Below are 21752 nucleotides of genomic sequence, written 5' to 3' on the forward strand. Positions count from 1 at the left end.
CCGTATGCCATCATTCCTTAAATAGAAGTAGAAAATCAAGCATATTGAATACATTAGGAGATCCAGTAGCATTACGGATAAAGACTGAGATATGCAAACTCAACATCAGCGATGATTTAGGAAACAAAAAGGAAAAGGAAAACCCTGTTGCACTCAGACAACTTGGATAACCTACAAAACAAAAAATAAATCTATAAACCAAAAAATACAGACGAGATGCTTTCAAAAAGGATAATTAACATTGAGCACTTAAACATTCAGAACAGGTTGTTGAAATAAAATCAGTAGGAGCAAAGATACAGCCAAGGAACTCTCACAAGCATAGACTAAAATACAAAGATACAAATAGTCAGGCTATTGTATGTTAGATCTGAAAGATCTAACATCCAAGCATTAGGAGCCACAGAAGAGAGAAAATTGAGGGGAGGAAATTATTAAAGAAACAATGGAAATAAATTCCCCTCAGCTGAAGGAAGCTAAGTCACACTAAGTGCATAGCATAGTAAGTGCAAAATGATACTCTGGCATGTCTTTGAAACAGTTAAACACCTGGAATAATGAAATGATTTTAAAAGTTTTTACAGAGAACTGGAAGGAATAGAACTCATCCTGGAACTTGACTTCTAATCAACAATGGAGCAGACCTTTACAATTTGAAAGGAAGACTCTTTTCTACTTCTAATTGTATGCTCAGCCAAAGTTCAAACACATATGAAAATACGCAAGAAACAGAATATTTATTTCCCATATTCTAACTTCTTAGGAAGTTACCTTAGGATGTAGTGTAATGAAATGAGAGGATAAACCTTGAGATACAGAATCCAGGAAACAGTGGCTTTAACCAAAAAGAATAAAAATCAACCCAGATGGTGATTGTGCAGCACGTATGGACATTATCAGTCCAATCTGGAAGGGAAAAAAGGAGGGGGGATTCCTGGAGGGTGGGGAAGGCAGACCAAAAACAGAATAAAACATGTTTGAAGATATGGTAAAAGAAAATAGAATACATTAAAAATGTGGCTTAATTTTAAGCAATTGACGAAATTTAAGAGCAAAAAAGTCATTGACTTGACTGCTGTGAACATTTTTGTTTTAGTGAACTTGAGGTCATGACATTGCACCCTTAGAAAAAGAACAAGTAAGCCTCAAGTACTTTTTGACCTAACAGCGAATGATATTTATGTGATCATAGTAACGTCAGTACTGTTTCTGGGTCTAATTTTGAAGTGTACCTTTGAACAAAGACTTGGTTGTATTTTTAGCAGAGAATGCAAATATCAACAATCTAAACACAGTAAGAGCTGTTGACAGAAAATAGGACTTGGAACGTGAGAAAAAGGTGAGGAAAAGTTATGGAATGAAATCCTCACTTCACTCAGTGAGGGATAAAGAGAATTGCTGAAAGTTATCAGGATGAGAAAAAAGCTGTAAGTATTTTACTTAAAGCTTTCAGTTCTATTACAGCTATATTAATAGGACAAGGAGAAGAATGTTAATAGAAGAAGGGGGGAAGAATAAATTAATGAAATGCCCATCTTTCAGCCTGCACAGTGAATGGATAGTGTCTAAATGGATATTTTCTTGGCAAGTCAAGAAATTACAGAATTCTTTAGAAGATTTAGGGTTTCATTCTCTTTAAAATTGTCTAAAATAAGAATATGAAGAAAATGTCTCCAGGGAGTAAGAATGGGGTGGGGGAAGATAGAGGAAGATCCAGTTGCTTCGTAGCTTTTCTTAGTATTAATTTGTGTATTGGCATGTAATACTGTAAGTGTGTGTATGTATGTATACTACTTTTTTCCTAGTAATTATTGTGTGATTTTTGCCTATAAGACAGTATTCTACCAGGTACTGGTGTAAAATAGGGTCTTTATTTATTGTATAGGCTGTGAATAGCCCTGCTATATAGTGCTTTATATATAGGCACTTCTTTGAGTTATGGTTTTCAATTCCTGAAGTTTTTCTCCTTCTTTCCCTATCAGGTTTCACCAATAGCAATTAGTAAGCTGGGCTAATTATCTGGGCTTAGTCCCCATGTTCTTTTTTTTTTTTAATGCAAAAATTGCAGAAAGGAGTAAATACTGGGAAACAAAGGATGGGGTACCAATCATTAAAAGAATGTTAAAGAACCCGGAAAGCAAGGTGAGGAGCCATGAAGATATTTTGCTTACTTCAATCTTTCAATAAGGTCCTCTATCTTCAAAGACCTTTAGTTTCAGGGCCTTGTAAGTACTTTGCTTATACTTACATAGAAAAAGTGAAAAGTTCAAACAGACTGAACTGATACTTAACCCTATGACCTAGAAGACAGGGCATATTTATTAGACCAGACTCTTGAAGTTGGAAGTTTAAGAAACAAAGAGGGTAGGGGTGATGGACAAATGTCTCCAACCATGAAACATTTCACCTAGTTCTCTTGATGTATCTTGTTTTGAAAAATTCACACCCAGTGGCCCATATTAATGAGGTGGCAATTAAATCACAAGCGAAGTCAGAAGCTGAAGGATGCCTTTAGGATAAATGTTTACCTTTCCAGGCCATCTGCAAACCTTTGAACCTTTGAGAAGCTCAAACATGCAGGACTCCATTTAAAGCACCAGGGCCTGATACAAACTTTACGAATGGGAAAGAAAATCAATAACTGATTAAGCACCCTGCCCTTACATAGTTGCAGCTTCAGAACTCCAGATTATCTTAATCTTTGCATATAAACATGCTCTCTCTATCAAGAGACTATTTGCACACAGTTATGAGTGCTCTTCATATAGGGCTAGTAAAAGAAATTGATCACATTTGACCATAGTCAAATTAATATGCAGCTATTCTGATTTTTGCTGCTCTGATTCTGAAGAATTTGACAGCTTTGGAAGTGGGTGCCAAAAAAACATATTAGGTAACCATTTGTGTATCTCCAGTTGTGTGGTAGGAGATAGCAGAAGATTCTGGAGCCATTCCTGTCTATTCATGTATGCTAAAAAAGTACCTTCATTCTCCAAATCATCTCATAGTATCTTTACTATCCCTAAAAGAAGAGGGCCTAGCCTTTAACCTTTGGGAGATTTTTTTTAAATAATTTTTTCAAAGCAAGCCTTCTTTTTATCTCAACCGGCATTAAATATTAGGGGAGAGAACACTATTATTCTTTCAGACACTCACAAACTTGCCTTACTTGTCAGTTAGGGAAATTTGGAAGAGAAATAGAAGTGTATTCAGTGCCAGGGGGTTGCACTGAGTTGATTCCCAGGATTTGCAAAAAAAAAAGGGATATGATCAAACAAATGTGGGGATAGACCAATAACTATACATTTTTGACTTTAATACTTGGATATACCCCAAACACCAATAATGATTATATGGAAGTAATCTTAGGGACACAGGGATGAAACGTAATTGTGATTGGATGAATCAATACTAAGGAAGACAAAAGTCTAATCATTTGTATTATGCTTTTTTGGGGAGAAGACAGCTGGTCAACAAAAACACAGAAAAAGGAAAAGCAGAAAACAAACATCATGTTACCTACTTTGGTCACAGGAACTAAAGCTGTATAATTTTTAGTGGTTTTTTTGGCATGGTTAGCCAGGTAGAGGGGAGAATGCATGAGAAACCATCGTAGCTGCAAACAACTTTAAGATCAACTCATTCCCATTGTTTTGATTGCCTATTTTCTGGCAACTTTCAGAAAATTTATCATCCCATGCCACTAATATACAGGGAAAGAATGAATTTGTCAAGCCAACTCAAGTAATAGTCTCATTCATGTGGCATGCATTTCTCATTATAAATTGGTAATCTGACATGGTGATTATAATTTGGATTTCAATATAACTTGTTTATGGGGAGAGAATTCTGTGAACTGTTGTTGATTTGAGAGCTACAGTCTATTTAAGAGTTATATTTCCCATTGTAAATAAAAACGTGGCATTCTCTTTGTATTTAAAAAATAATGCATGAACTCTGTTAACATGAATCTGATTCTGAGACATGGACACACCCCTACCTAGTCTGCAAACGAAATCGTAGTTCTCAGTCGGCAGTGCTGAAATACACAACCCTTTATCATATCAGTTCACCAAGAAAAATATCACCACATGGGCATCTCTGGGCAGCCAGCCCCCATGCACGTCCTCCAGTCTCTGAGCATACTGTTGAGTTAAAAGATATAAGGATGAAATATTATTTTAAAACAGCACATGCATACACAGTTATACAAAGTAAAAAAATGTGTCAAAATATATAGCATGTCTTCCAACAGGCTCTGTGTTAAGGAAGGATGAAGGGAGGATACAAATACGGACTTGGATTACATAATTTGCCAATTTTAGTGATGATTCTTCTATATTTATCTTCTGAGAAATGTTTTGCCTTACTGTAATCTCTAAAACAACAACTATATTTTCAGTGGAATTGCTTAGAGAGAAATAGAGTGGGAACAGAGTTGAGACAAGTCCCTTATGCATAAGATACATCTTGATAATGATTCCTCAAAGAAAGGACTTAATTCCGAACAGGTCAGACAAGCATCAAACAGAAATTGTTTGCAATTAGCACACTAAATAGCTATCGATCTATATTTGTATGGGGACACAGATTTTTCTCCTCAAAGTGCAAATGTTACACAAGGCAATGCTCACCTCAAAATGATCACAGTTAATGTCTTTATTGCAAACTTTTTGAGGGAGAATAACAACATTCCAGCCCACTTGTGCAAAAAAGAAAAAAGACGTGATTTTAGAAATAAATCTGCTTTGCAAGCAAAACGGTTCCTTTTGAAACAGTAAATCTTGAGTTCAGATCCACCTCAGACAGAGCTTACATTAAAGAGATGAAGAAACCTCAGGGTAGGTGAGGACAATTCCTTGATATGTCACAGTCTCCCTCATTACTCTTCACCTAAATTACCTAGTTAATTGCTGCAGTGTAGTATTGACCTAACAGACAATAAGAGCCCTAACCCCACAGCTAGCAGATAAATCAGAGGATAGAATAGAGATTCCAGAGGATAGAATGGAGCTTCCAAAAACTGGACAAACTTTCTTTGGTTTTGCTCACTGCTTCCAAATGTCATCCTCTAAATACCTTAGAAAATAACATATTACTCATATACATTCTCATAGCCGTGGAGTTTAAAGCTCTGATAGTACAACTACAGGCTACACCTTGACTCATTTGTATTCCCTGTATTGTGGCATGCCATTGACCCTTTACTCAATAAGCGTTCATTCATGCAAAGTGCTAGCTAAACATTTTTTACCAATACCCTTGGGGATTCAAAGACAGGCACTGACCACTTTCTTCGAAGGACTCACAATCATGGTATGTGCTCTGATTATTACCACTCACTGTAAGGCATTTTATTGGATTGATGGACACAAAGGAATGCTTTTAGACTTTCCCTGTGTTTATATCTAATTTCCTGGTTCTATTGGAAAGTTCCGTATACAGCACAGTTCAAAGCATGTGGGAGTTCCTACAACAAATCTTAGTATTTGATTAAGGGATAAGACCCACTATTCAAATGTAATTGGAGGAATGTACAGCAACTATGGTCAACATAGTACTTTTATTTTCTATATTAGTATTATACAGCACTTTCATTTCCTAAATTTAATTCACTAATTTTTAAATAATGAGTATACACCACTTAAGAAAAAAAATGAGATAAAATTAAAGCTAATGAAAGAACTGGTGAAAGCTTCAAACATATTTGGGCTGCCCCACAAACGATTTAGATACAATTATGACCACATTTAATGTATTTTCAGCTCAATGTGGGAAAACATCCTGACCGGTCTGAGCAGCGAACCATTACTCATCATGATGCCCTGTAATTCTTTTTGCTCATGTATCCCATTTACCAGAAACTGTTACAGAAACATAAATGCAGTAAAATCCCTTTGCAATTCACCTTTAATCCTTGACCCTTGCTATTTCTGTCACTTTTAATACATGCGGTCTCTCCATGGTGTCAGCTGAGATGTTTGATAACTAAACACATCATGTCAGGGGCCACCCAGCAGCTTTCATGATGAAAAGAGTCTTGGTCCTAAAAACCTGACCCCCTCCTCCTGGTTGTTCAGTTCAATTCTAGTGCTGCAATTAGTGCACAAAACCAAGTGGCTGAGATTGAGTGTGCACAGCTCAGTCCACTTGATGCAGAGTCTGTGAGGAGAGAATTCTGTGAATTCTCATCTTACAAGGTCTTGGCCTCAAATAATAGTTATGAGCGAAAACATAATTGATTCATTTATTCATTCCCTCATTCAGCATGTTTGTGAAGCACATATATTCTAGCCAGAGTGTGCCAAGCCTTGATGACTCAGTGAATCGTCACACACTTTTTGATCAAATATGTATATGCCTGGCCACCGAAGAGCCTGATTTCCGTAGTGAATCCAATCATGTAGCAATTAAAAGGTCTCTAAAGTGGATTGGTATTTATTAATCCCTGTACTTCTGCCTTTTACTCTTATTCTCATGCATCTTTAACCAAAGAATGGCTTTAACCAAAGGTTGTTTATTCTATTGTGTTGATTGCCTGGTTTTTTTCCTGGCACACCACACACATATATCCATTTCAGTCAAATGTAATGCAGGGACAGTAATCTTACCTCCACACTGAGTGTGAACAAATATGGTAAGCCCTTCTCAGTCTCTAGGTTTCTATGACTAGTATGCCATCCGTAGGATGGTACAATGGAACATAACTAATCAGAATTGTGGCAAAGTGATTGTGAAGGATTTTTCTTTTTTGTGCTAATTTATCAGAGAACCCCTTGGCTCTGCAAAAAAGCAACGTAGAGTCCATGTACTTTCCAAAAAACAAACTAACAAAAATTCAACAAATGGCGCCACAAAAATGGGATACTTACATGGTAAAATAATGAAATGTGACCCTGCCATACAGCATACCAAAAAAAAAAAGGAAAAGCATTTAAATATACTTTTATTTTTCCATGCTTCTAAGTGCGACAAAGAACTTGATTTAGCCACTCTGTTTAGCCACTCAAAATTAGATTACTGAACTAGAAAAATTATTAGAATATAAACTCTTACATCTATATCCAAAGTGAATAACTGCTGATCTGTTTTTATAGATTTGAAAATGTAAAGAAATTGAATTAGCTGTATAGCACAGTTAACCAAATAAAACCCAACGATATTGCTATTACAGAAAGGGAAGCTGAAAAATTCCAATCCCCCCTTGGGATTTTTCCCTCTGCCCCAGACTTATCTGTATCTTGGCATCTACTATATATCTCTACTTACATACCCCACAGACACCAAAACTCAACTTCTCAAAGTGCTTGCCTTCCCTTGGAAAGGACTTTTCTTCCCCCTGTGTTTTATGTTGCCTCAGTCGATCAAAAAGCCAGACTAGAAACCTGAACAATATGCTGGGTCCTCCAAATGCAATCAATTCTACACTTTCAGTGCCTTTCCATGCTGGCCAGTTCTCCACCTCCCCAGCACAAATCTGAACATCCGTCTCTTTGATTTAAAATCCTATGCTGTAAGAACAAGTCTGAACTCCTTAGTATGGCATGAAATAGTTCACATGCCCTGGTCCTTGCTTCCCAACACTCTCTCCCCTCCATCCTCCAACATATCTTCCATCATTCCCTTTTAACACCTTATGGGCCAGGCACAGAAGAATTATTTTGCATGTGGGGGCTCTCACACATGTGTTCCATTTGTCCTTCAGCTAGCTGAGTTTGTTGGCATGTCATCATTATATTCAGGTATAATTCATTGGTGGAGACTCTCCCTGAGACCTCTTCCCCATGACTGCTAAACTGCTTGAGTTAGATACCCCTTCTCTGAGTTCCTCCAGCATCCTATCCTTATCATGTTCTCAGCCTGTAACACTGTACTGTATTACCTTGTTTACAGATTTGCTTTCTAAGAGACCATGGATGCTTCCTGGGTCTCTGCATCCCAAATGCCTACCCCGGACCTTTGCACATCATTAGTAGTTAATACATACTTTTCAAGAAACAAACAAAGGAAGTGTTCTTTTATATCTGTCCCAGAAAATGCTCACACTTTACTTATACTTATTAAAGGAGACAAAGAAGTGATGAACAAATATCTGGGTAACTAAAAACACAAGGACAGCTCCTGGTCTGTTTGTTCTTTTGATGTCGTGAGGCTCTGTATATTTAATGGAGAACATAGAGACATCCCATAAAGACTTTTCTGTCAGAACCATGGCCTCCCATAGCTCCTTATCCTCAGACAAAGCACCCTCTAAAGGCAAAGAATTCTAAAGGCAAAGAATTACATGGATTCAATCACTTGCTTCTCTCCACTCCCCACCTTCTTCTCTCTAACCTTTAGCTTTTTCACTTTCTAATCCATAAGCCTTTTCTACACATTATAAAATATCTGTCTCTGTGTTCTAATTCATACTCATTCATGGATTCTAATCTGTATGTCTTTTCTATACATTATAAATTATCTATCTCTGTGCTATAAATCATACTTATTCATAGATTCTAGTTTTCCACAATTTCAGCTGAATTCATGGCCCACAGTGGCCATCTTAGCTCGTTTCTACCTTGGGAACTCTCAACATCACTGCTCATTGCTTCATCCCCTCATGTCAAATTCCCCATAAAAGATGTCCTATCTTTTCAAATTAGGTCTTGTAAAAAATTCCTGGCCAGCCTATACATGACTGGCTGCCAGCTTTTAGCTTTTGGGTATGGTAAACGTAGGTGAGGTCATGTGGTCTACACTCAGGATTTTTCTCAGCAAGAAGATTCTTGTGTGTGGTAGGGTATGGGGTAAGGTGAGTGTAGAGTGGGTGTTTAGAAGAAGCTGTGTAGGATGGGGGAGAGAAGTTGAAGGAAGAGGGTGGCAAGCATTTTCAGTACACTTAGGAACGAAAGAACTTTTCCAATAAACTTAGATCTTCACTTTCTGGTCCTGAGTGCTATTTTTATCAGCTAGAATTGTTCTTTATTTTTAAAATTCTACTTGTTGATTTTCTACCACAAAAAGAAATTCCTAGAATTCTGGAAGTTACAGAATACTACTTGGCAGTGGATGTCCCAAGGAGCAATCAAATCATAACTCATTGAAGGCGAGGTCACCAGAGTGAGATATAATGTTGTCCTCCAGTCCTTTCCTTGCCATTTTTATTGGCAGGAAGGAAAAGAAACTATGTTTTGGTTTGTTTGTTTGTTTTGTATCCTTCATGAAAACAGATACTGATTGACTTAATTCCTTTTCTTTTCCCTTAAATATTTATTTTCTTGCAGCCATTATCAAGCAATTTACTACATGCCTTGCTATATCCCACATGCTTTGTCTAAATTGCCTCATTTAATTTTTACAACTATATGGTGATGCATATGTTATCTTGGTTTTCAAGAAAAGGAGGGCTTTGTAATCTCCGTGCTTAAAAAAATACAAGTTCTTTCATCCTTTCCCTCCGGTAATGTTTATATGGAGGGGTTATTCCAGAATGATGTAATAGGACCACCTCATTCATTATCATGCCATTAATAGCTGGGAGACTTGGGTCCAAACCCAGTTCTGACATCAGTGAGCATGCTGGCAAACATTGCAAAGCCCTCGAAAAGTCTCAGAACTGATTAGGAGAGATGTAGAACGAGATGGAGGCTGATTTGAGGACCTGTGATGATAGTCACATCGGAAATTCTCCATCCCAGTCCAGGTCGTAGATTATAAATCATAATTTTCCCTTTCATTAGTACTGACTTAGAGAATCTATAGTCATATTTCAGAATCTTGTTCTTGGATTTGTTCCTCTGACATTCTATAGATGCCCTATTTCCATTTACAGAAAATAATGTTGAATTTCCTCCTGTCTAAAATACAGCAATTGCAAATATTTATTCACATTTCATGTTGTCAAAATTCAAAGTTTTTTTTTTCTAGTAGTAATGAAAAGAAGATAATTTTTCTAAAGCTGCTGTTCAGATGAAAACTGATTAAATCTATGACATCTTTTCCTATCAAAAATTAGCCAGGAGTGAAAAAAAAAAGGAATGCCAGGGATTCTAGACTTTACCATTTGCCTTCACCAGGATTTTAATTTCCCAAGTGAGGAGACAAGGATCATAGGCTCAAGATGACAGGAGTCTGATCTTAGCTGAATGGGGTATGCCTAATACATATAAGAAATTTCACCTAAGTTTAGAATGCCAACACTAAGGGAAGGATTAAATATAGACCATATGAGATACCATGCTCTGCAGAGCTGCATGAATAATCCATTTCTCAGGGTTTCCTTAGCTTTAGAGAGGCTTTTATGGCATCAAAGCTCAGCAAATATTTTGCAAAATGAATCTGGCCCTAAGTGATCAAGTGTTAACCACAGATCGTTAGTGGAGAAGAACCTGCTTCTCATTTCAGGAGAGGAAGCTTTTCAGTCTTCAAGTAATTTAAATATCGTGCTGAGAAAGAACAGGCTGATCCCGAAGAAACTGTGCCAGAATCCATGCTGGAGCCACAGAGATAATCTCTTTCAAGCATTCTATTAGGCCTCACTAAAAACACTTCAGACATCTAAGAATCTAACCTGGTCCTTAAGAGTTCTGGAGAACGACACCATGACAAAGCTTGGTCATGCTTGTCAACAGGGTGAACAAGTTTTCTTGGTAGGATATTATTCAGTAATCCTTCATGGTATCATTATTTCCTCTTCTTGCATTCTCTGTGAATATCATTCATTCATTCCTTTTTATTAATAAGTAGTAATTCACTGTTAGGATGTACCAGAGTTTATCTAGTCATTTGTTGAAAGACATTAGGGTTGTTGTATGTTTTGGGCAATTATGAATATAGCTGCTATAAATATTCATGCGTAGGCTTTGGGGAGACATAAGTTTTTATTTTGCTATTGTAAATACTGAGGACTGTGTCTACTGGGTCTTATGGGAGGCATACATTTACCTTTATAAAAAATTACCAAACTGTTTCCCAAATGCCTATATTATTTTGTATTTCCATCAGCAAAGTATGAGAGTTCCAGTTGCTATATATCCTTGCCAGTACTTGATGGTGTTTTGGGTTTTTTGTTTTTGTTTTATTTATAACCATTAGAGTAATACCTTATTGTTGTCTTAATTGTCATTTCCCTAATGTCTAATATGTTGCACATGTTTTCATATGTCTGATTGCCTTCCTTATATCTTCTTTGATAAAAGACCTTTTCAAGTCTTTTGTCTACTTTTCAACTACATTGTTTGTTTTCTTCCCATCAATTGCACAGTGGTCTTTTCATTGTTTGTTTTCTTCCCATCAATTGTATAGTGATCTTTTTTGTCTTTTTGATATTTTGAATACAAGCCTCTTGTTAGATGTGAGATATGTAAATATTTTTCCCTATTTGTAGCTTATCTTTTTTTTTTTGCAGCTTATCTTTTTACTCTCTTAACAGTGACCCATGCAGAACAAAATATTTTAATTTTGATAAAATCCTATTTATTGATTATTTTCCTTTCTTGGTGTCACATCTAAAAAGTCACTACCAATTCTCAAGTCACAAAAGTATTCTCCTATGTTTTCTTCTAAAAGTTTCACAATTATGCATTTTACATTTACATCTCATATCCATTTTTGAGATTCTTTTTTTTTTTATAAGATGTGAGGATTGGCTTGAGGTTCCTTTTGTAGATATGGATTTCTAATTATTCCAACATGCTTTGTTGAAAAGACTACCTTGTTTCCAGTGAGTTGCTTTTGCCACATTGCCAAAAATAATTTGTTGTATTTATATAAGTCTCTGTATTCTGTTCCATTGATCTTTGTGACTATGCTTTTTTTATACCACATTATCTTGATTATTGCAGCTTTCTAATGAGTCTTCAAATTGAATACTGCGATTTCTCCAACTTTAGCTCTTTAAAAAGTGTTTTGGCTATTCTAGTTCCTCTGTCTTACAATATAAATTCTAGAATCAGCTTGTCAATATCTAGAAACCATGTGCTGGGATTTTGATTGGGATTGTATTAAAATCAATAGATTTAGCCAAACCATGAACATGGTACGTCTCTCCATTTCTTTAGATTTCCTTTCATGAGGATTTTGTAGGTTTCAACATATGTATGTCCTGCATTTTTTGTTAGATTTATATCTAAGTGCCTTATATTTTTCAGAGTTATTAGAAATGGTATTGTTACTTAAATTGTTTTTGAATTGTCCATTACTAGTATATAGAAATATTCTTGATTTTTTCCTCTGTTTTAAGGCTGTATTGTGCAACCTAAGTATATCACTTCTTATTTCTAGATTGGCTATTTATATATTTATGTTCCTTGGGATTTTCTACATAGACAGTCACATCATCTGCAAATAGGGAAAATTTCATTTCTCCCCTTCCAATCTGTATATCTTTTATTTATTTTTCTTGCCTTACTATACTGACAAGGATTCCAGTATGATATTGAATGAGTGAGATTGAACATCCTTACTTATTGACTGTAGTAGAGGGGAAAATTCACTATTAAGTATGATGTTAGCCCATTATCATTTTGAGGAAGTTCCTTTTTATTACAAATTTCCTGAGAGTTTTTAAATCATGAGTGGCGGTTGAATTTTGTCAAATGATTTTTCTGCATCAACTGAAATGATTATGTACTTTTTTCTTCTTTAGATTATATGTTAACAGTGGAGGATGTTGATTGATTTTTGAATACTGAGGATAAGTCCCATTCCCAAAATAAGTCCCACCTGCTCCTGGTGCATACATATTTTATATATTGCTGAATTGGTTGCTTAATATTTTGTTAAGTATTTTTACATCTATGTTTATGAAGCATATTAGTTTGTAGTTCTCTTTTATTGTATTGTTTCATCTGATTTTAGTATCAGGGTAATGCTGGGCTTATAGAATGAGTTGGAAAAATGATACTTCCTTTTCTGTTTTATAGACAAGATTGTATAGAATTGATGATATTTCTTATTTACATGTTTGGTCAAATTTGCCAGTAAAACCATCTGGTCCTGGATAGTTCTTTTTCAGAATATTTTAAAACTATGGATTCAATGACTTTAATGGATAATTATTAATTATTATTAAGGGTACCAATTATATTTTGAGAGAGTTTTGATAGTCTGTGGCTTCAAAAATTGGAACATTTCACCCAAGTTGTTGATTTTATGTTCATAGAATTATTCATAGTATTTCCTTATTACCCTTTGACTGTCTACAGAGTCTATAATGATAACCTCTCTTCCCCTTAATACTATGATTTGTGTCTTCTACCTTTTTTTCTTGCTCAATGTTTATCGATTTTATTCATCTTTTCTGAGAACCAGTTCTTGGATTCAAAGATTTTCTCTAATGTTTCTCTTTTCAATTGTATTAGTTACTGCTCTTATTTTGAATAATTCTTTTTCTCTGCTTGCTTTTTTTGGGATTTTTCTCTCCTTAATTCCTGATTTCTTAACATGGATACTCGGATTATTTATTTGAGATTTTCTTCTCTTGCATTTTGTATTTTATTCTAAACACTCCTTTAGCAGTCTCCCACCCACTTAATATGTTCTGTTTTCATTTTTGTTCAGTTAAAATGAGTGCATTATTTCCTTGGAGACTACTTCTTTGATACACAGAATATTCAGAAGTGTTTTAATTCCCCCTTCCTCACCCATATCTTTCTGCCATTGATTTTCAGTTTAATTCCATTACCATCAGTAAGAACATATTATGTGATTTCAGTTCTACTAAACTTGTTCAAATTTATTTTATGGCTCAGAAAAAGGTCTGCCTTAGTGAATGTCCCATATGCACTTGAAAAGAATATGCATTCTGATGTTTTGGGGCACAATATTAAGTGTTAAGATCCAGTTGTTTGATGATATGTTAAGTTCTTCCATATCATACTGATTTTCTGTTTACTAGCTCTACTGATTTTTTTTAGATTTTGGTGAAGCCTTTAACTCTAATCATGGGTATGTCTCCCTCTCCTTTCAATTCTGTTAGTTTTTACTGCATACATCTTGAAGTTCCATTGTTCGGTGTAGATATATTTAAAATTATTATATCTTCTTGGTAAATTATTCCTTTTATTAGTATTTCATTCCTTCTGTATCCTTGGTAAATTTCTCTGCTCTGAAGTCTTTTTTATCTCATCTTAATACAGCAATCCTAGCTTTCTTTTGCTTTGTTCTTCAATGGTTTATACTTTTTCAATCCTTTTATTTATTTATTTATTTATTACACGGGCAGGCACCAGGAATCTAACCCGGGTCTCAGGCAGGAACTCTGCCACTGAGACACCATTGCTCGCCCTCAATCCTTTTAATTTTTATGTATCTATATCCTTATTTTCAAAGGGAGTTTTTAAAAACAGTACACCATTGTGTCATATTTTAAAATCCAGTCTGAAAACTGATGCCCTTTAATTTATGTTTTCAGATCAATAATGTAATTCCTGAATTGTTTGGATTGAAGTCTACCACTCTATTATTTTTTTTCGGTTTGTTCTCTCTGATTTTTATTCCTTTGGTTTACCTTTCCCCATTTTTTTTTTTGTTACTGGAATTTTTAAACTATCCCACTTAAATTTTTGAACATAACTCTTTGTGCATATGTATATTTCATTGGTTGTTCTAGGAATTAGTTATCCATAACTTTTCACATTCTAATTAGAACCAATATTTTATGCCTTCAAATGGAATGTAGAAATTCTAGCACTGTATCATTACTTTCCCCTTTTCCTTTTATGTTGTAGTAGAGATATGAATTTACATTTACATATATGGAAAACTGTATTATTATCTTACTCGTTGCTTTCAAACAACATATGTTTAAAGATCAAGAGAAGAATAGTACTTACTTTATTTATTCAAATAGTTATCACTTATATTATTTTTATGTTTTCTTCTAGATGAAGAAAGTTGTTCTTCCAAGGTTACTTTCTATTTCTGAGGAACATCCTTCACAAATTCTTTTAAAGTATATCTGTTTTTCTTCACCAAGTAATGTCTTCATTTCATCTTCTTATCAGAAGGTGAAGTAAGGTGAAGAGTGCTACACTCTCTTTTCTTCTGGGACACAAATGTTAGACATTTTTGTGTTGTCTCACAGGTCCCCGAGGCTATGTTAATTTTTAACATAATTTTTCTCAGTGGTGCTCATATCAGATATTTCTATTATTAGAGCTTCAATTTCACTGACTATTTCCTCCGACATATTCATATGCCATTGACCTCCTTCAGTAAATTTCATATTTTGGTTATTGTATTCATTAGTTTTAAAGTTACCATCAATTCCCTTCTATCTTTAATTTCTTTGCTGAGATGTTCTTTCTTTCTTTCTATTCATATCAAAAGTGATCATGGTTACTAGTTGGAACATTTTCATAGCAGTTACTTTAAAGTCAGCCTGATAATTCCAATATCTGTGTCATCTCAGAGTTAGTGTATATTGATTATCTCTTCCACGGGAGTTGAAATTTTCTTGGTTCATCTGTTGAGTAATTTTGGATTGCATCACAGACATTTTCAACATTATGTTATGAAACTTCGAGTTTTGTTTAAATTCTATGGAGAATGTTGTGTTTTTTTTTAAGTGAAGATTGATACAGGAAGTTTAGGTTCACAAGTTCTGACAAGCTTTCTATGGGTTCTGGTGTTAATGTTAGTGCCATTATCAGAGTCCTTAAGTGTCCTGTATATTGCGCCACCCAGTGGCGACTCTGGGATCTGGGTGGTGGTAAATCTATTAGTTCATTTCTCAGTCTTCGCAGTGTTCTTTAGGACCCTGTGTGCACCATGCAGTTCATGGGTAAGCCCAGAGTTTCATAAAAAGCCCGATGAGGTGGTCTCCTGGGGTCCCTGCTTCTCTGCAATCTTCATGTTCCTTCCTGGTTCCCTGAGGCTTCTCTTTTTGGTTCTACAGACAGACAACTACAGCTTTATTCATCCAAATCTGATGGGCATTTTTCTCACTGTATCTGTGCTAGAAACCAAGCAACAGGAAGAGAGGGAATAAAAGCAATGGGGTTTTGCTATTCCCTTTTGGACCAAAGATCCTCTCTGTCAGAGTTTTAGGCACTTGAGGGCCTCCCACTACCTTCGCGGTCCCTGCTAGAAGAAACTTTTCCTACTCTTTGAGCCCCAACCTGAGGGCTTCTCTCTCTTGGAGCTTTCTCTGTCCACAATGATGTCTTTATCTGGCTTTCCCCAAGTCTAGGCTGGGTGTTACTGGAGGAAAAGCATGGGATACTCACAGCTGGTTTTGCAGCACTTTGAGTACTGGTCTTTTACTATCCATTTGTTACTGTTTGCTTTTCAGAGTCTTTAAATATCTGCATTCTTTTCTGGTTTGATAACTGCATTCAGTTGGAGAGGCAGGGTTCAATGTGCCTCCTCCATTTTACCCAAAACCGTACCATCAAGGAAGAGCTTTGAGTAGGGAAATACCATGATAAAAGTAGGATTTAGAAAGATAAGTCTTGCTGTGTACAGACTGTACAGATTGTCTTTGTGGAGAAAGAGATTGAAGACAGACAAATAAATGATCTGTCTTGACTTTAGCCTTTAGTTATCAACTTCTGATGTAGTAAGCTTTTACTTATCCTTTTCCAAATAATAATAATAATAATTAGATAGCCAGCTTCTAAATAATTGAATTATCTAAATTATAAAATTATTTCTTAGCAATGAAGAGTTAATTTGGAATGATATACATTGTCAAATAGTAGAATTTTTCCAACAGTACCATTCACAGGGGTACCAAAATAATATGAAAATAGTGACAATGAGAATAGAATTCATTTTTTGAATGTCCTGTCTCTAATTAGAAAAAAAACATCCTCTGCATTTATCTCCTATGGCTGAGTATATAAAGCCCAACACATACTGTTGAAAGGAAATTATATGCCAATAAATATATTTGTTCTTTTAATTCCCCACAGTAAGCCTGTGGGTCACATTATTAATATTATTCTACAAATAAGGAAACTGAGACTTAAAAATGAAAACTAGTAAGAGAAGCCCTGGGTCATGAATGGGAAATTAAATTAAAGAGCAAATTATTCATTTTTAGTTTTCATAGCCACAATTTAAAATACAAACCCAAAACAAACATGGAACGTAATGAATCTAATTATAAAATCCCAGCTCACTTCTCAGGTCAGTGTTCAGTGTAATGGTATGTTTCTAGATGTAATTTTCACTTAAACTATTTCTGAGAAGGATCATTTTTGTGAGCTACCCAGAACAAGAGAAACATCCACTTTCTTGATTGGGGAGAATCTTGCTGAGATATTATTCCGTTTGCACACAAGCAAACCGAGTTTGAACAACAGGTGGGGCTGGTTTCCTTTACAACAGCCCTTGGCAGGATGTAAAGTCTCCACAGGCCTGACTGTTCAGAGGAGCACAGAGCCCTCTCCCAACCCTCATCCTTAGCAACAGCCCATATCTGCTCTCACATTCTTCCAAAGTCCAAATTGAATGAGACTATAAAAACCCAGGGTCATATCCTTAAAAATAGAGAATTGCACAGGAATAATTAATAGTAAACAGAAATACCTTCTGACACATTCCCTATTTTCTCTTATTTTATTAAGGAAGGCAAAATAAAACAAAATAGACCAAAAAAAAAAAAAAAAAAAGCACAACAAACTGTCATCACCATGGCATTACTTCCTAGCATAAACTTGTCACGTGTCCACTAAATTATGCTTCTCGCATTGTCTACAATATAAACTAAAACTCAGCTTGTTCACTGAACAGGTCACATGTGATGGACTGAACAGGTTGCAGCCTAGCTGAAAAGGAGAACCTCCTAGAACAGATGACAGAGGTTGCGCATCCATCCTTAGATATTTGGCGGCATAAAGCAGTAAGTGGAAATCAGCAGTTGAGTGAGGGACAGCCACTGATTAGAAGTGCTCAGAAGGGAAAGCACAAAGCACTCTTCAGCACTGCTGGGACACACACACATGCACAAAAGAGTTAGTCTAGAATGAATCTGGATCTGCTGTTTTTATCATCCCATGAGGGCTAATAGTTAGATAGTCTCAAATATTAACAAATCATGAAAGACCACCTGCCCAGCTATGGATAACGAGGTGGGCCCGAGGTCCTGGGATGGTCTGTGCACAGAGCCTGCTGTTTCTGGAGACAGTGCTTGGGTGACAGAAAAGGAGATAAGGTAGCAGAACGTTTTCGCCAATGCAATGGCAGTGGCAAAGGTTAATGATTGTGGCCCAAGTCCAACTGAACTGTGGCACTGGCTGCCCCAGTGAGAGGGCTGCTGTTAGGGAGACCCTGGAGCAATTTGGAGCCAGGCAACTGTGCTGATGAAACATTTGAAGGATAACTTTCACTTTAACCTTAGTATAGGGAGTCTGCAACCCTGCTGAAGGGACATTGAGAAGATCCAGAATGACTGATCCTACTGGGTAAGTTTGACCTTGGGAAATATCTGCAACTGTGTTTTACCAGTACACATGCTAGATGTTTGATTTTGCTTTAGAGCCTTGTATTTTACTGAAATATAATACATGGACTAGGAATTTGCTGTTCAGAAGGAGAAATACTGCCAGCATCTTGTTTGGATTCTCTTCCCTCTGACAGCTGTAATCTTTAAGGAAAAAAAGTGAAAGTTTGACAGGGTTATTGTGGGATCTTTCTCTTGTACTTCTGCAACCCTTATTTGCTTCACCCATAGTAGAGTGGATAGACCAGAAGCAAGAGTGATTCTCATGTCATCATCCCTAAATTGGGTCTTAGAGACATGTTTTTCCCTCCTCAATGGTAAATGACCTTAATTTTATATGAAAGAGGCAAAAGAGTTGGAAAGCTGAAGAGGGTGCTAATAGGTAAGATTATGCTTTTGTAAGAATACAAGATAACAGCAGGTCAATTTTTGCAGTAGTGACTGGACGAAATCTGTTTTTTTTTGGCCTCAAGTTAATTCTTAGCCCAGGGATGGTGGAACAGCTAAATTCTTACACTGATGTCATTTCTGACATTCCCAAACTTGCATGCGAACCATTTGCACATGATTACACAGGTTACAATCAGATCAAAAGCATAACATTAAAACAAACAAGACATGTCATTGGAATTGACTGCTACTACCTGAATGTTTCCTTTAACATATGGATAAGTTTGGCAGATCTAAAAAAGTGAAGATTTTGCATACTGTATGTATGGAAATTTATCAACAAGTTGAAGTACCAATTTACATTTGTTTAAACAGTAATATGTTCCAATAAGTAATGATGATTATGAAAACTGTTACATTTATGTATAAAATAATTATTAAGGAATTTAAATATAAATAGGAGAATAGATTATAAGGTGAATATAAAGAGAGTGTGTTGGGTAGATAATTTTAAGAAGAACATTTTATCCTTAGAGCCCACAAATGTCCATCAAATTTTAAAATAATAATATGAAGCTGAAGAGTAGATATTAGATTTTTACTTAATTTTAAAATTTGTGAATTTTTTCATGAATTAGTATTCATAATTATAAGTGAAATTACCCCTGAGAGTTGTACCCAATTATTTAGGCATTTAATAACTTTTAGGTCATGGGCCTTTAAGAAAAATTAAATATCTATTTAAAAATGCCTTTCATCTGTGAGAATAAATTAATGGCAAAATGCTAATTATGCCAACTCAAAATTCTGTTAATAAGAAAAACTCTAAAATTATGCATTACATCTATATCATCTTTGATCCAGACATTATAAAGGAAATGAAAAGTACAAAGAAGACTGTTAGAAAGAAATGAGGTACCCAAAGAATATTATGTTTCTTTTAACCAAATTTGAAAACAACAAACTGTGATAGAGTGACTTAGAAGGCACTTTATTAAAGGCAAAATTTCTAAGCCAATTTTTTTTTAAATAACTGCTATAGACTGATGTCATTTGTAGAGTTGACTATATCCCAAATTATAAATTTTGATACATATTTTTTTCTGGAAAGCATGTTTATTGGAAAACTGCTTTCCTGGTAATAGCTAGTGATGAACAGAAAGATTAGTGACATTTTTAAATGTCTCAGTTAAATTTGAGTACTATTTAATATAGCAAATAATCTATGTTCATTTTATTTTTACTGTGGTAATAATCTAGTAATTTACAGTCTTGGAAATATATTATTTCTGCACTAGAATATAAAACTTTAGGAGTGTAACCAATAAAATTCCTTTTTGAAAATTATAATAATTTTAAAATAAAATTTAAATAAAGTTTTAACTATTGTTCTTATCTTAAAAATTCAACCTCACCGATTTTTTTCCAGTATTGATTTTAACACTCAGTCATCCAGCATTCAACCTTTCAGTACACTGCTAGAAATGGACCTGAATGTTAATTCCATATAAAAGTAAAAAAATACAAAATCCTGAGGATGACTTTAAAATATGTAAGCAAATCGCTTATTGTGCACATGAGGAAACTGAGTCTAAAATCAACATTAAATTACAGAGCTGATGCTGTCACTCAGTTCTTCAAAATTCGGTTTTTAAACTTTAGCCCTGACATTTTAATATTGGGTCATGTTCTTGTTTACAATCAGGTAGTTATTTGAAAAATGCTTATAATTTTTGCTATTGAACTATAAAACAAACATAACAGAAAAAACGCTTTACTTCTGAGATGCAGGACATTCAATACTTTGTGTTGACTCTTTAGAAGAAGGAAATCATTTTCACTAATAGCTGGGCCAAACCATATGGACAAAACCTAGGTCATCTGTATGGTTTCCTTCCCCAATCATGAGAGATGCAAACTTAAAAATTTTAATGAAAAATAATGAATTAGAAACATCATAATAAAAAGTCAGGAAAATGGTTGTTCTTTAAAAAAACAAGCGAGACAAACTATGAGTATTAGTTCATTAACAACAACGGTTTCGATACTTAGAAATTGAACATTTCTTAGAAGGCAAGACAACAAAATAAGAGAACAAGTTAAAAATCATTTGCTAAGCCACTGTAATTTGGGGTTTATCCATTATACTGTTAGCCTGACTAATTCCAAATAAAACAGGGACTGGCATTTTGGAAGAGAGTGAAAATTTTAGGCCACATACTGAATTTTATAAACTACTCACTGCGTTCATATATTTTGCAAGGGGACTAGACAATAACCCCTCCCTGATAAAAAACAAAATGTCATAAGGGAAATAGATGATACTGCAGCATATCTCAGACCTTCTCCACCCAATATTCCCTTGATTGCAGAAAAACCAACAATTCATGAAAGAGCATTCAGTTCTCAAACCGTATTTGAATGGGAAGAGTTAAGAGGCCACTCATAGCGTGTCAGACCTAATGTGATGTCCTGCAGAGACGCCCAAGCATGAACAAGAAGAAAAGGGGACACCTTTTAAAATGTCAACTATATACATCCACTAAATGGAGAAGGAAGAGACTGAGGGAAATAGTGTACGCCCACGCACACCCCACACACAGATTTTAGAGAAATAGAATAAAAAGCCTGAATGGATTTAGCCCAAGGAAAAAATTGCAGGACACTCAGGTATGTTTGAATTTCAGATAACAACAAATAACTTTTAGAAAAGGTACGTTTTAAATATTGCATGAAATATATCTGTGGTAAAAAGAAATAGTGATTTCTATCTGAAACTCAAATTAACTGAGCATCTTCTAATACCTGGCAACCCTACTCAAAATTTATTTGTCCAGTTGAATTTAATATGAGAACCTAAGTCATTAAAACGGGAATTCAGAAGCAAAGTGGCAGAATAACAGTATGAGATTATAAGGGAAATTTCTGACCT

At 35.2% G+C, this 21752-nt stretch overlaps 1 protein-coding gene across 1 annotated transcript in view; it reads right to left on the reverse strand.

Moving 5' to 3' along the window:
- NRG1 (neuregulin 1) overlaps nucleotides 1–21752 on the reverse strand; it is a 1096123-nt gene that overhangs the window by 685671 nt on the left and 388700 nt on the right. The gene's annotated exons all lie outside the window — the stretch shown is intronic.

Source organism: Tamandua tetradactyla, chromosome 26, assembly GCF_023851605.1.
Source record: "Tamandua tetradactyla isolate mTamTet1 chromosome 26, mTamTet1.pri, whole genome shotgun sequence".
In the NCBI taxonomy this organism is placed as follows: domain Eukaryota; kingdom Metazoa; phylum Chordata; class Mammalia; order Pilosa; family Myrmecophagidae; genus Tamandua; species Tamandua tetradactyla.